The following is a 15,694-nucleotide window of genomic DNA, read 5'->3' on the forward strand; positions in this document are numbered from 1 at the left end:
ATCAGCAAACAATAGCCATCACCAAGAAAATCAGATACGGGCTCAAATCATACACTACAGGGCATAATCTCCCATTTCAACTACTTAGATCAGGAGTGTGAAACTGGTGGCCCATGGGCCAGATACATCATGCACAGGCCACGCCCATCCCAACTCTGCAAAGGGGAAAAACTTTGTGAAATGTCATGTGACAGCAACGTGCTGCTGTGAGTTTGACACCTGTGACCTAGATGAAGTAGAAAGGAGAAGCTGTTATCATTAGGCTTTGTAATTGTGTTACTTGAACAATATTGATGGCATCTAGCAGAGAATGGTCCTTCTTCCTGTATCACTATTGGGTGATGGTACTAATTAATAGATGTTTAAAAGCTAATCTATAAATTACATTAAATAACGGCATGCAGTTGTTTAGGGAATTGCTTTCATTTTAAATTGAAAATGTGGGATCAATTTTATCCAGCATCACAGTCTAAAATGGAAGGGTGATTGAATCACTCCCTTCTTCAGCTGGATTCTACCCACTACCTTGTGGGAAACTTGCTCATTGACACCATGGGGGATATTTTCTTAAAACTAATTTTTGCAATGGATTATATATACAAAGCTGGAGAAAGTACACCCAACATAAGCTAGGATGATGATCCAGAATGCTTTCTTCCACTAAATTTCGAGCAGCCCCAAAATGAATAGAGATGTGAGTTTGATAAAAACTGAAACCTGATCTCAATTGTTCAGTTTCCATGAGTTTAAAGCAAATACATAGGGCAACAGTCAGAAGCTCTCTGAACCCAATTAGATCATTCTGGTTTCTGATTACACACTTGGAGTTTGAAACTGTCCAGTTCCCCCAGTGCAGGTCTACTAAATCTATTGAGCATGACTCAAACTTCATTGCATTGGTGATGGTATATTGGGACCCCTGCCATAAAAAATAGAAGAAGCATTTTGACACCCACCATTCTGGGTTGACTAATAGCAATAGCACTTAGACTCATATACCGCTTTACAACCCCCTCTAAGTGGTTTTCAGAGTCAGTATATTGCCCCCCAACAATCTGGGTCCTCATTTTACCGACCTTGGAAAGATGGAAAGCTGAGTCAATCTTGAGCCGGTGAGAATTGAATTGTTAGCATCTGGCAGGCAGCAGAAGTAGCCTGCAGTGCTGCATTCTAACCTCTGTGCACCACAGCTAAAGTAATTGGCCCCAGGTAATGGCATACCCTAAAAATGTTTTCTAAATATGAGACCTTATTAGAACAAATAACCCAGTGCAATTGAATTATGTAACAGTTTGAGATGTTCCAGTATTGCATCTATAACACTCAGCTGTGTTTACATTTTCTCCTGATCTTTTCTCAATACAGTTGGCTTATTTTACAAAGAAAATAAACTTCATTTTCAAAGAGTGAAATTAACTAATTTTATCACTGAAAATTTTGGATAATTCCCAAAATTGTCTCAAGTGACACATGACTAAAAATAATCAGGAAGAAACAAAAAGTTCAGTTTGTACTTTTTCCTTAAATGCATCTGTTGGCCCTGCTAATGCTGGAGCTCAAGCTCAAGCTTCATTTTCACCCTTATTTATTTATTTATTTAAAAAAATAGTTATAAATCATGCTCTGTGATCAAAGTCACTTTTGAACCAGGGTCTTTGTAGGAGCGGTGGTATATGCATATGTCAGTAATCAAATGGCCTCCTTTCAGAGTCATGGCTGTTGCATGCCAAGTGAAATTTTGTATCTGCTTGAATTTGGGAAGTGTGATGGACCCATAGGAGCGAATGGGTGCTGGGACATATGGCAGTTCTTTCAGGTTGAGGTCCTTATGGTTTCATACCAGACTAGCAAGTCTGCATCTACTATCTGCATCTACAATATACCCTATTAGGAAAGAGCTATCTTCACCCACTTTCTTTCACACATGGTATCTGGGCTGAATTGCCTCTTACTCTTCGGGAATGCCACCTCTCCCACATTCCATTCCATAACAGGAAGACAGCTAAGTTCAAAAAGTAGAACGGCATGTCACAGAAATGATTAATGTTGGGCAACCCTAAAGTTTGCATAGAAGCAATCAGTCGGTTCTTAACACAAGTCATGGAAACGTACACTTGGGAGCGGAACAGCCTTGCTTAGTGCAGGAATCTAAATGAAATCATCTTTAGCTGATGGCTTCTTAACGTCTGCTCAGAGTTGAGCAGAGGATTGGTTCCACTGTCAAATTGTTCTTATGGTTCAAAGTTTTCCCTCTCACTAAAATTCAGTTGAAATCTGAATTTGCTAAATGTAAGATTCCTTGTCTTGCACTTAGAAACAATAAAGAACAGATCTTTTCCTGTGTGACACCTTATTTATCCAGATCCCACTAAGTTGTATTTGCTACAATGAAATCCTTTTATTCACGGTTGCTCCAGTGTTCAGTTCATAGTAACACCACATACACCAAAGCCAGTTGGACCAAATTATCATCATAAAAAGAGGGGAACTGTAATAAATTATAAAAGTCTAATCCTAAAGAAGGCAATCTACCCCATCCAGATTACTGGTAAAGGTTGACATCTCCCCACATCTTCATTGTGCAGCACTCTAATCCAGAGGTGGTATTCAGCAGGTTCTGACCAGTTCTGGAGAACCGGTAGTGGAAATTTTGAGTAGTTAGGAGAACTGGCAAATACCACCTCTGACCGCCCCCGCCCCCATCTATTCTCTGCCTCCCGAGTCCCAGCTGATCAGCTGGGTCTAATTTTGTTGCCCTGCACAGGAGAACAGAGCTGGAAAGCAGGTTAGTGGGGTGGGGAGGGAATGGGATTTTGCAATAACCTTCCACTGCCACGCCCACCAAGCCATGCCCACCAAGCCATGCCCACAGAACCAGTAGTAACATTTTTTAATCCCACCACTGAGTACATCCATAATCCATGGGACTTGGAGAAAGGAAGAAAACAGTACAGTCAGTTCTCAACTTACGACCGTTCATTTAGTGACTGTTAGAAGTTACAATGGTGCAGAAAATGAGCATTTTTCACTCACGACCTTTGTGACATCCCCATGGTCGCATGATAAAAATTCAGATGTTTGGCAACTGATTTGTATTTATGACGGTTGCAGTATTCTGGGATCTTGTGAACACCTTTTGCTGTCTTTGGACAAACAAAGTCAATGGGGAAGCGAAATTGACTGTGTTACTAACTGAAGTGATTCATTTAACAACTGTGGCAAGAAAGGTTGTAAAGTTTAGTAAAATACATATCTTGTAGTTCACAAAAGTATATTTTAATACTGTATATTCAGAGCAATAATAATTGGGGCAAATTTTTACTGAACAAATGTCTCACCTAGCAACAGAAATTTTGGGCTCAATTGTGGTCATGTCAAGGACTACCTGTAATACCTTGGTCATAAGTCAAGGACTATCTTTTCAAATTTTATCTAAACCTTTTGTGCAACCATATTGCCATTGTTAATGCCCTCTATTTTTTTTCCTCACAGTGCTGTTTTAAATATCTCCTTTTTAAAGAAATACTGTCTTTTCCAAACTGATTTTCCCACTAGCTTCACTTGGCATGGATTTCTAATTAGTATTGCTCTGAATATTTTAAAATATACTTTTGTGAACTACAATATATGTATTTTACTAAATTTTGACCTTCAGCATTATATGAACATTTTCTGCTTGGTGTTCTTACTACTTTCATTTCCTTGACAAAGTATTGGAAAAGTATCAAATATCAAATTTTTTAAAAAGCTAGTCTTATTAAATGTCTTTCGTCTTGAATGAAAAAATTATTCATAAGAAAAGTTGGGACTTTTCTGAAGGAACTGTGGTTGGCAGTTTCATCTCTTGACAGATACCGAGGTTAATTCAAGTTTCCTATTACTATTACTTCCTGTCTTTTGAAAGACCATCAATTTGCCTCATCCACACCTACTCCTTGGTTGTGTGGGTGATAACAGACATCATAACTGTTAGATCTGGAGGTGTGGGCGCAATAACGGACACGAGGCATCTATAGTGACTCAATTCAACACTTTAATAGTGACTTCAGAACAGAGCAACAACAAGGGCAGCAGCAGCTCTTTTATAGAGCTAGCTGCTGTCACAACAACCAATGATATTGAAGTAACCGCTCTAAAAGCATCCACTCGGCGACGGCCCGTTGTCAGCCAATCAGGTCAGCCAGAATCGGCCAATCACGATTCGCTTATCCGCGGGCCAATCAGAAGTGCAGGCTTACAAGCCTGCTGCTGAAGTAAGCTAGTATAGTTTTTGACGAATGAGTTTATTAGTTCGTAACAATAACTATATTGCTTTTATTTGTTCCTCCACTTATATTCACCTAAAATGCCTGCTTCACAGTCACCAAATTGATTCTTTTGTTTTTCCGAACATGCGTGTTACAATGCAACTCGTCCCCCACTTCCTATTGCTTTTTGTTCCTTAGGAACAAATTGTTCCCCTCACATACTATATTCTAGGGAAGGTTGTTATCTAAATAGGTCTCTGCTATATCTGTTAAATTATATTTGCCTTCTGTTCTAAGAGCTGAAGCTCAATTGTTTATTTTCACACGCTATGCATTTGTAGATAGATAAGAAAGATTGTTAATTTTAGCATCTGATTTTTTTTTTAAAAATTGAGCTTTGAAATGGAATCTTTCTCATCAGGGAAAATATGTGGCTATCTTCACTCCTGCTGAGGTCAAAGTATAATGGTGCCTTGTCACCATTTCACTGCACTTTTTAGACTGAGCAGAGGTTAATTTTGCAGTACTTCCTTGTTGTGACCCTTACTCTGAGAGTAAATGTAGCAAGAAAATGATGAAATTAATGGAAATGCCAGTGATTGGATGCCAAACTTTGTGCTCTGCCTGTGGTCAGCTAGAGGGAGCACTGGGCAGCTGGTGAAGGTTTGTCTGATGGAAGGAGGGCAGTGGCAGCACTCATGAGATTGGATGCTCATTGCATTGTGCAATGTTTGGAGGATTTGGATGCTGAAACCAATGGCTGCATATCAATGCTTATAAAACTTGGAAGAGGCCAATGAAAGAATCAAGTCCAATGCCCGTCTTTTCTGCAAAGCTTCTTTTCTAAGTAACACTGGGACTCTGATTTCTCACCTGGAAATTCTGAGACTCACCTGGAAATTCTGTAGAAATCTATAGCTGAAAGCTTCTACCTCAGAGTATGTGAACGAGCTGTCAAATAAAATGCACTCATATTTGTAACCACGTGAGTTTGTATGTACAGTATGTGTACGTGATGGTGATGTGTACTTACATAGAAGAGTTATTGGGAAAATCCATAAACAAAGAGATATAGACTGGGTAGACAGCTAGATAGCTAGAGATAGCTAAATAACTAGAGATGATGATAATGGATGGATGAATGGATGGGTAGGTGGGTGGATGGATGGATAGATAGATAGATAGATAGATAGATAGATAGATAGATAGATAGATAGATAGATAGATAGATAGATAGATAGATAGATAATCTGTATATGACTTTTGGCAATAATTCTTGTTTCTTTTCTTAAGTTGAAAAATAGGTATTGACAGTTGAAGAATCAGAAAAATGTCATTCAGTTTTGGAAAACTTGACATTTAAAAGCTGCTGCCTATCGTGCTCTGCTAAAATTTTGTGTCTTCCAGTCTTCAGATGTTCTCTCAGTTGCTATTCACAGTAACTGAGAAATGTAGAAAATAAAGGTGCCTCAGTATGGAGAGCTGGTTAGGCGTTGTGCTTAAGGCTCCAGGTTAGAAACCAAGAGACTGTGTGATCTGGTCCTGCCTTAGGCATGAAAGCTGATTCAGTGACCTTGAGGCAGTCACTCTCTCAGCTTAACTCAACATCCAGAGTTGTTGGGGGTGGGGAAAAGAGGAGGAGGAGGAAGTATTTGATTAACTCACAGTCTTGTGTTACTTATAAAAATAATAAAGATGGGATTAAAAATATCTGGAATAAATAAATATAAATAACCTATTGATATGACCTGGGATAATATGATACTTGAGATTCAAATTAGCTCTTTCTTTTATTAAAACCATAGCTTTCTCATATTGCTCAATTATTTGCAGTCGGACAGAAATATTTCTGATTGAAAAACAAATTCTGGACTTCTTTGCCTACACAATACAACATTTAAAAGCTTCTTGGCCTCTACCCTAAATCTCTGTTACTGACACATAATTTGACCTCCCTTTGTGGATTCAGGGATATAATAAAATGATTAAAATTGTTTCTGAATCAACGGCTGGCAAAGTTTGTGCTATTCATATTAAGTTCCTTTAATTAAAGTATCTGCAATAACATAATAGACAATCTTTCAGCTGCAGAAAGAATCTTTCTCATTACCTCCACAAGAGATATGCTGCTGTTCAAGAACACCAGCTTCTCCTATAACAGGGGTGGGCAAACTTTTTGGCTCGGGGGCCGCATTGACTTTTAAAATTTGACAGACGGGCCGGGTCAGCACAAGATTTTTTGGGAATCGCCCCCCCCCCTTCCCCCCCCTCTTCTCCTCCTTCCCCTCCCCTCGGAGGCCCCCTGAGTCAGGAGTTGCTACCGCCAGCGCGGCTCCACGCGGCTCCAGTCCCGCGTTGCCTCAGGAAGGGAAAGGCAAAAAGGAAGAGCCGCGGCGGTGCTTTGCAACGGCAGCAGCGGCACCGGAGGCTCAGGCTCAGCGGCTCCTGGTTTTGCCTTTTCCTTCCCAAGGCAACGCGGGACTGGAGCTGCGCGGAGCTGCGCCGGTGGTAGCAACTCCTGATAGCCCCAGCCGGACACCTGAGCGGAGCCGGGCGGAACTGCCTGTTGCTGCTGCCGGAGTACTGCCAGGTCGCCTCCTCCAAGCAGCCCGCCCACCCGCCAGGCTTCCCTCTGCCGCGCGCTCGGGGCCAGGCGTGAGTCCCGCGAGTTAAAGGAAGCCGAAAGTTGCTGGGAAGTTGCTCGGGTTTCCGGGCTTCAGGCTTAAACTTTGCACAGGCAAAGTTTGCAGGCGGAGCATCTTCCCGCTGAGGAGCGGGAAGGGTTCGCTTGGGCGGGCGGGTGGGCTGCTTGAGAGGTGACCCGCGGTGCTCGGTTCCCTCCGCCGCGGCTCGGGCCAGCGCGAGCGCCCGAGTTCAGAAGCCGAGTTGCTGGGAAGTTGCTCGGGTTTCGGGCTTCAGGCTTAAACTTTGCACAGGCAAAGTTTGCAGGCGGCGTCTTCCGCCAGAGCAGGAAGGGTTCGCCCGGCGGCGGCGGGCTGCTGGAGGCGACCGGCGTGCTCCGGGTTTCCCCTCTGCCGCGCGGCTCGGGGCCAGGCACAAGCGCCCGCGAGGAAAAAGGAAGCCGCAATTTGCTGGGAAGTTGCTCGGGTGCTGGGAGCAGGCTTTTAAAGTGCCGCCCGAGCAGGACCGCTGAGCCGGGAAACAGGGCACCAAGGCAGGGCAAGGCTCCACCAGCAGCGATCTAGCTTTAGGTGGCTCCAAGCAGCCCGCTCCAAGCAGCCCACCCGCCCGCCGGGCGAACCCTTCCCGCTCCTCGGCCGGAAGACGCTCTCGCCTGCAAACTTTGCCTTTGCAAAGTTTAAGCCTGAAGCCCGGGAAAAAGGGGATCGGCAGGGACTCACCTTCGGAGAGGTCGCACTCGAAGGTGATTTCGAACTCCCAGCCGAGGCCTTTGCAAAGTTCTTCTTTTCTTTCCTACCCCAAGAGCGCTCCGCACTGTTTTGCAGCTTTGGGGGCCACGCAGCGCAGGGCAATACGCCACGCCCAGCGATTTTTTTTCAGGGGCGGGCCGGATTGGACAGACCAACGGGCCGGATGTGGCCCGTGGGCCATAGTTTGCCCACCCCTGTCCTATAAGCTACCTAGGCTACCCTCCATTTTTAAAAAAGTAAGACTGAATGGTTACTTTCAATCACCTTCCTGGCTAAATTACCACACCCCTGTTCTCTCTGATGCCACCATTAAATGAATGTGTGGGGCAGAAGTGGTTTTCAGCAGGTTCTGACCAGTTCTGGAGAACTGGTAGCGGAAATTTTGAGTAGTTTGGAGAACCAGCAAATATCACCTCTGACTGGAGATTTTACAGTATCCTTCCCCTGCCATGCCCTCCAAGCTAAGCCCACAGAACCGGTAGTAAAAATTTTTGAATCCCACCTCTGATGTGTGGGTCATTGAACAAACATGGGGTATCTCCTGGGTAGGTGGGAGGCCACAACCCCACTAAGTCCATGAAGTAGTGCTGACAGCAAAAAGCTTTGTGAAGCCCAGTGGTGGTAGTGGGAAGAGCCGAACTAAATTAGGGCCTAGCACTGCATTCTAATGCCCGAGAGACTTCCAAACAAGCCTCTGGGTTTGGCTGATAACACCGTGTTTGTGGGTTGTCCTTTGCCTCAATCAGCTGGCCATCAGGAGACTGTAAATCTCACCTGGCTTTTGCCAGCACTGGGAAAGTCAACTGCCTGCCTGCATGCCAAGGCAGCAGCTTCAGGATAAGCTTCCTTAAACCTTTCCCTCAAAATCTATAAGTTACTTACCTGGATGAGTCACTGCCAGGCTGAAGATAAATAAAAGGAAGGAAGGAAACAAGCAAAGAAAATGTTTCTGCAGCTTGTTTGCCTTGAGGAGCTGAAGAAAAAGTTCAGCTCTTAAAGAACAAGCAGCAGCACATAAACGTGCATCAAATGACAGGGCAGAAGCTGGATCCTAAAGGCGATCAGACAAACTGCAAAAAGTTTGAACATTTTTGGAACCTTAGCAGACCTTTAGCTCTATATTTTGAGGGATATTATTCCTTTTAATCAAATCATGCATTCTAGAATAAGATAAGCTCAGTTCCTGCGGGACAAATAGGTGGCCCTATTCAGTCTAATTCAAGGGCACGTGGAGCTCTTGGCTTTCAAGATCTTTTCTAGTGTGCTAACACCTCCAAATTCACCCAGATGAAAACATTAGAGCAGTTCTTTCTGTAGAGAAGTCCTAACTTTCCCCCAAAAATGGACAATTCGGTTGACAAGAGCCTAGCTTTAAATGGTTTGGTCTAAAAAAATGCTTTTCATGTATGATATGGGGAACCATCTTCTCTGATGGCATACCAGTGTCACAGAAACCTGTTAATGAAATTATAAAATTGCCAGGAATTAACAGACATGGGAACAAAGAAAGGCAGGAGAATACAATACATGAAGAAATAGTATAAGGCGCTGTTAAAAAGTATCCTAAGAATTTGCTACAATCTATATAAAACTATATAAATAAGACATATTGAAGTTTTATGATTTCAATATTCACAAAATATATTAGTTCATTTCACTACTTTTATTTGAATGGCTTCAAGAAAGCACAGAGAGTGGCTTGAATCTGTTTAATTATCTGCTAGTATAAAATACAATTAGCTGAGGAAACTATTAAATGAAAATAATCTAGCAGAATTAGCTCCTATTGTATTGCTTTATAATAATGGATTTAGGGCTGTCCCTTGGCTGGGACTTAAATGTAAAATATATTGTCATAAACATCATGAACCAGTTCATGATGTTTATAGACAATAGCACTAAACTGTGCCTTTTCACATTTTTTCCATATTGAAGAAAATAGCTTATGCTTATCTGATAAAACAGGTCTCCATGTTAGGATTTAGCCTTCTTTCATCCTAAATTCCAGCCTTATTTTCTCCACTCTTTATTCTTCTTAATAGCTGAATTTAAAAACGGAGATCTGGACCGTTCCCTGAGGCTTTTAAATAAACATAAACAGTGGTTTATACGCAACTAATTGATAACATTAATGCCAACAAAAATCAATAGAAGAATTAGATCCTAAGGAATGTTTTTAAAAGTATGTATTTTTTTTAAAAAAGAGTGTTCCATGTTGTCTTGAAATATCCAGCAGAGAACACAAATGCTCTACTTTATTAAAATCAACAGCCCTCTAAATCACTGTTTAATCAAATAGAGATTCAGAGAAAGTCAGAGAAACTGCACAATGTGGAGTGTTCAGAATCTTAAACCATGCCAGTAGAGTTTATATCTATATGAAAACAATAGCCATTATGGAAACAATGTATTTTTGGGGGGTTTTGGAGACTTGGGAGTCATAATTTCAATGAGCGAGTTTAAAATACACTTTACTGCTAATGGATCTTTATTTTGTGTTCATTCACTGTCTGATATTTATGGCACACAATGGCACCATTATAATTTTATTTCTTCTACGGATTTTGTAATTCTTATATAGGAAGTTCCTTGTAAATCTAGCCTTAGGAAATATTAACAATTCTGCTTTACTGTCATGGAATAGAGTTTACATGACAGCAGGATTTTTTGACAGGATTTTATACTTAATTCAGAGAGTCTTAACTTCAGGTGTCAGAGTCTTCTTACGCACCTTTAACAGTCAAGGTGGGCATTGCCAAAGATGGAACCAAATGAAAAGGAGATTTCATTTGAAGAAGAGAGAAGTCTGTCTGATATTAACTGATGTTAAAGAATTGTTCTGACCCAAACCTTGTTCCAAGGAAACAAACATGAAACAGAGGTAACAGCAAAATCTTGTAATGATTCTTTACAAATTCCATTCCTTCACGGTTAAAAGGCTGTTTCAAACTAATTGTCTCTGATAAGAACAAGCCTTGCCAAGGTTGTACAAGGCTGCCAAGAACACTAGATAAAGTTACTAAGAAATATTTCAAACACAAAGAGTCTCAAAACAACAATCAAGATATTCCAAACATCCACAAGACTTGAGTGCAAAAACTTCTTTGCTTCCGGCAAAGAACTCCTGTTTCTCAGCTGGCTTTTACCTCTTAAGGGAGGAACCATGACCTTGCAGCCTTACTCCCGAGTCTCCTTGGGGACCTCTTCATCACTTCTGCCAGCCTCCACAATCTCCAAAGGCAGCATTCCACTCCCTGATGGTCCTGGCCCCATCCCTGCATCACACGCAAGACCCTCATTTGAGTCCTCACTCTCCGAGACCTCAGCCGTCCACGCCTGCTGCCAGCGAACCACAACAAGAACGTACTACCAACTATTCAGTTTAACATGGAACTGAGTCTAGCTCTAGTGAAGTAAATGGTTTGGGTGCCAGTCTCTTTAATAGGAGTGTAAACCACCATATACTAAAACTCCTATCTCAGATAAATGAAAATTCAGCCTTGGCACTGAAATGAGGGCTTAATTTTTCCATATTTTTCTTGTCAGATTTATATCAGGAAGATATAATTCCTCAATTCTTAGTTATATTAAGAAAAAATGAGGTATTCCTTCACAATAACATTAGAGAAGGTGAGGCTCGGCACTTCTTTCACTTCATAAAAAAGAAAGACCAAAACAGTTGCAATGATTAATATCAATTTTCCATGAATTTTTTTTCAAACTCACCATAAAAACCACCTAAAGAATTTGGTACCCCCATAATTGTTCAGCAGCAAGGGATGGCGGGGGGGGGGGGGTAGCAATGCTTTAATATGGTATTTAACTGATAAAGGCAGAAATAACATATTCATCAATAACATATTTCTTCATCAATAATATATTTCTGAAGGAAAGACTAGTTCTTTCCCACAATTAATTTAGTTTTAAAATCCATCTGAGAATAGGAATGTGTCATTATAAAACAGTGATGGCTAACCTTTTCAGCTTTGTGTGTCGAAATCGGGAAAAAGTGTAGCCTTCCTCGGGTCGTGTGTCACTTCAAGAAATATCAATAATTTGGTTTATGGCGGACTGGGCTGGGCTGATCACACAGGGCTGTGAAACTCGTCTCCCTGGTCTCAGGGCTGCAGGTGCAGGATGTGGGGATCGGAAGGCCACCTTACAGGGCTGTGAACCTCATGGATCTCCTTTCCTCCTGTAGCGTTCCTGAGGTAATGAAACTGACAAACCTCAGTTTATGGCGGTTAAAACTGGTTCTCTGCTGCAAAGATCTTGCGGCAGCGGTGACACCACGCCTCCACGCAACAAGCAGGGAGCAGGGATTGGAGCAGAGCACAGGCAGCCTCTAAATGTGCAGGTTTTCCCCACACCAACAGGCGTGTCAGTCAAAGTGCCTCGGCGTGTCACGAGTGACACGCGTGTCATAGGTTAGCCATCACTGTTATAAAAGGACAATGTAACTTAATATAGGTCTACAAACATAAGCCATAACAATATGAAGTTTGCATTTCATGCTCTATTTGGAAACCAACTCACCAAGGTATTTTTGTCTCTTTCATTACTTGAAGTCCTAATGACCATTACAGAGACTTTTGAAGGACTTGACAGATGAATTATCCAAAAATTATGAAAACTGTTTTTTTTAGCCGTGTGTGTGTGTGTGTGTGTGTGGCATTTTAGTCACTTGAGATAAAGAAGTTGTTTGAGGGATAAAATACTTTACCAGAAATTTGATTAAAAAAGACTAAAGAACTATAGAGATAATAAATTATTGCTGTCCATCTATCATCCTCAAAAAACTATGCTTTCTCTCAGTTTGTGATTGGTGGACCTTACTGACTATCACTTACTCTAAAGATAAAAATAGGTGCATGCATATAAGAACTTTTAAAATGGATGTATGTAAATTATGTTCAATTTGTTAAAGGTTTATCATATCTCATCAACAAATTTCATCCATGTCTTACAAGTTGTTCCTACAGGACAAATGTTTCATTCTACCAATCATCTTGGAATTCTATATTTACTGCTCATTTCTTTATCAAGATATATTAAATCATCCCATGCAATATACTCTGATAGATCCTCTCTTTAAAAAAATCATATTGATTTTATAATTTGTATTTTGCCTTTTCATCCACCTGGGTGCTCAGGATTAAATGCCTTTCATATTTTCCTATTGCTTTTTTTTTCAGTTGATAGTTTCAGACTAGTTCGTGAGCAAGTGGAGTTCTGGCATTCAAGGTCTTTGGTGGCTTGCTAATACATCCAAATTCACCATCTAGAGCCAGATGCAAAAGGATAACACAGCCAGGAGTATTTATTTTGGTAGTGAAGACCTAATCTTTGTCATATGAAGGGAAGACTAGTTTTTCCCAAGAAATAATTTACTTTTAAAATGAAATAATCATCTGAGATTTCAAAAAGAATACAGTAAAGGAAGTGGACATGATGTGTTTTGATATCTGATTTGTTTTGTTTCAACTTCCTGGAGGAATAATTTTAAATTCAGAATAAACACAATAATAGAGTAGCTTCTACATTTCCCCCACACAATATATTAGCATTTCAAAATGTATATCAATAATTATTCAGATAGTTGCTTTAGTCTGGAAAGATTTTCTGTCTACATGAATAACAATAAAGTAGCTACTTGGAAATAACTCCAAATGTCATTCTTGGTTCTTGGGCCTGATATCAACCTCTCCCCACCTCCCTCCTTCTCTATACCTATTTACCTATACCCCCTAAAGACACTATGCTGTTTCAGTTTGACCACCTAGCATTTCAATCAACTATATTGGAAGATCCCAACCATCTCTGCTGACTATGGTGGTTTGACATTGAAATGAGACACAGGGGACTGTCTCTGAGAAAATGCCAACCCTGAGAGAACTCAGGTAGCAGTATTTATTGAGAAAACACACAAGCAAAATATACAGTATGCATATTCAGAAAACAATGACCTCAACAGGAGATTACTTCACCAGCATGAGAACACACAATCTTGGAAAGTCCCAGATGTTACCTTGCTAGGATGAGATCATACAGCCACGGAAAGTCTCATGGGAAAGTTTGGAAAGTCCCATGAGAAAGCACAACTGTGTATCTTGTACCTTGAACTTTCACCCATTTTCCTATTCCTTCTAAACTGGCAGAATCAAAACAGAATGAGGCACTCTGAGCAAAGATACTCCTACCCCCACCAAGAATGCCCACATCTTCCTAGACTTACTGCTAGTTATACAAAGGCCTTACAGAAAATGATAAAATGATTAATAAAATATATTACCACAGCTGACAATATCTTTAGAAACATGGCTTCCAATTCCACTTCCTTCTCCTACTGATAAAAGGTAAAGATTTCCCCTATCCAGTTGTATCTGACTCTAGGGAGTGGTGCCATCTCCATTTCTTAGCTGAGGGAGCCAACATTGTCCAAAGATGTTTCCATGGTTGTGTGTGCGGCCAGCATCATTATACGCTGCATCGTTGAGCATGTGGCGAAGCACAGAACACTGTTACCTTCCCATCAAAGTAGTATCTTATTTGTCTACTTGCATTTGCCTGCTTTCGAACTGCTAGGTGGGCAGGAGCTGTGGCAAGAACAGGAGCTTGCCCCATTGTGCAGCGCTCGGGTCTCAAACCCAGGCTGTCAGCTTTGCAGCTTGACAAGCTCAGCTTCTTTTTTATCACTGAATTCTCATGCTGTGCGCCCCCCTTTCTTAAATATGTGGTAGCAATGCCACTTTTATGTAAGAGAAGCAGGGCATCTAATACAATTCATTTTGATTTGGTAGTACAGGGCAGTGCTTTAATAATAGACAAATGGAAAAGACCTCAATAAAACAAGAATATGATCTACTCAATTCTTAAGATTGCTCTATTTTTGCATACTTTGTCATGTATTCATGAAGATCTGTAACATGAAGAGAAGATGCAACTGAAACAAATCTATGGCAAATTATTCACTCTCCAATCCAGTAATTACTTTTAGGAATTTAAACTCACATTCAGGATCATTAGAACACACAGCAGGGTGAGTCAGACAAAGAATTAAAGGAATAAGGAGTAGGACAAGCTGTTCCCTCAAAGTCAAAAGCAGTTTGCAAAGTTGTTTCAAAAGCTGCTTTGCAGACACTCACATTCAAAACCTTCTGTTCTTTGAATCAGGGCCACTGTTCAGAAACTGCTACAAATGGCTTCTGTGGAAGAATACAACAGGGATTTTGGGAAGGAAAAGGAAATGCTAGAAATGTGTATTTCTATTAAAATGTCTCGGGGGTGGGTGGGTTGGTAATTTTTTCCTCTTAATCCATATAAAAATATAAGAGAGCATCTTTTTTTTTTTTTAAAGACATCAATGTCAAACTGACCATATGATAAAACTCTCCAATTTTCTGCTGAAATTGGCAAAAAAAAAAAAACAACTTTGAAAACCAGCAAAATTGCAAATCAGGATCATGTGACTGTGAGATGCTGCAATGAATTGTGAAATGTGAGACAGTTGCCTAGTGCCTGAAATGTGATCATGTGACCGTGTTGTGGTTCGCCGGCAGCCTGCGCAGATGGCAGCAGAATCGGACAGTGGGGAAGAAAGGGGATCTATCCAGGAGTCTGGAGAGGACTTGGATGAGGGCCTTGCATCCGATGCAGAGATGGGGCCAGGACCATCTGGGAGTGGGATGCTGCCTCCGGAGCCTCCGGAGTCTGGCAGCAGCGAGGCAGAGGACCCAGGGGAGCCTGTTCCCAGTGCGCGTGTGCACAGAGCTGCTAGAAGGCAAAAGCAGCTGAGACAAAAGGGGGCGACTCGGGAGTAAGGCTGGAAGGTGATTGCCCCTCCCATAATGTATAAAGGACAGGCAAAGATGATCAAATCTTTGCAGGAAGCAAAGTCATTCGTTCGGTTCAGATTCATTCTTGAAGCTCTTGTACTTCGATTGGTTTTTGTTCTAGTTTATTTGACACTTCTGTTATTGGCAGTACTTCACAGGAAAGAAAGGTGGGTGCTTATATTGTTATACTGTTTGAGTTTCATTACCATCTGGGAATGAA

This window comes from Notechis scutatus, chromosome 1 (genome assembly GCF_049901735.1).
Source record: "Notechis scutatus isolate UNSWTSFEM ecotype Mainland chromosome 1, rNotScu1.2, whole genome shotgun sequence".
Classification (NCBI taxonomy): domain Eukaryota; kingdom Metazoa; phylum Chordata; class Lepidosauria; order Squamata; family Elapidae; genus Notechis; species Notechis scutatus.